Source organism: Rhagoletis pomonella, unplaced genomic scaffold (assembly GCF_013731165.1).
Source record: "Rhagoletis pomonella isolate Grant_MI unplaced genomic scaffold, Rhpom_1.0 Rhpom_scaffold_00009, whole genome shotgun sequence".
Taxonomy (NCBI): Eukaryota; Metazoa; Arthropoda; class Insecta; order Diptera; family Tephritidae; genus Rhagoletis; species Rhagoletis pomonella.
The window spans coordinates 15,140,612-15,141,718 of record NW_023458563.1 but is presented as its reverse complement, the minus strand read 5'-3'; positions in this window follow the sequence as shown (position 1 = coordinate 15,141,718).

Here is a 1,107-nt window from a genome sequence, read left to right as displayed (position 1 = left end):
GGCAAGATAACCGTCAAATACGATCGCATCAAATGGCACTTTAACCCGCCGGGTGCCCCCCATATGGGAGGCGCATGGGAACGTCTCGTTCGAACGACGAAAACCGTCTTGCGGAGCATATGCCCGAATTATTCCTTCAACGACGAAAGTCTGCGAAGCGCGTTAATGGAGGCAGAGTTCACTATTAATTCGCGACCACTCACTTTCGTAAGCCTCGAGTCGTCGGATGACATCGCGCTGACTCCAAATCACTTGCTAATGGGATCGGCGGATGGCTACAAACCTCCCTGCAACGACGGAATGGATCTTAGGCAGCGTTGGCATCAAGTACAACTTTTCGGAGAGCGTTTCTGGCAGCGTTGGGTAAAAGAGTACACACCGGTGCTCACCAAACGTCAAAAAGTCAAATGGTTCTATAAATCTTCACCTATAACTGTCGGCAGCATCGTCATCGTCGTAGACGAAAATCTCCCGAGAAACATGTGGCCAAAAGGAAGAGTAATCGGCACAGTAACTGCGAAAGACGGTCAGGTGGGGCGAGTAACAATTAAGACCCAACTTGGAGTGATGGAGAGGCCGGCGACGAAGGTAGCTACATTGGATGTCGGCTTGGATGATGGTAAACAACCCTGAGATTATTTACGGGGTGGGGAATGTTGCCGTCAAATCTCCAAGTTCACCAAATTCACCACATTGAAATATTAGAATTTTTCTCTCCTAATGCATCCCTGAAAAATGACTGTGAACACACACCGGAGAAGAGGAAGAAGACGAAATTTTTTAAAGCTGCTCGCGCTAACTTAATTATTTTGCAAAAAAGAAACTGAATTTAATCGAATTAAATAAATAGTTAGACTGCTGAAAAGGTCGAACTCTTTTCTTTTCTCCGCCGTCAACAGTAAAACTTACGTTAGATATAAGAGTATTTAAAATTGTATTGTCTAATGTTACTTTACATGTGAACTGAATTGAATTAAAACAAATTTTCAATAAAAACATTCATTAAACAAAAATTTATGTCGTTTTCATTTATTTCAGATAATTTTTAGGTAAAAATTTTAAATGTTAGTTGTTAAATTTATAACTGCCGTTTTAAAAGATTTCTCC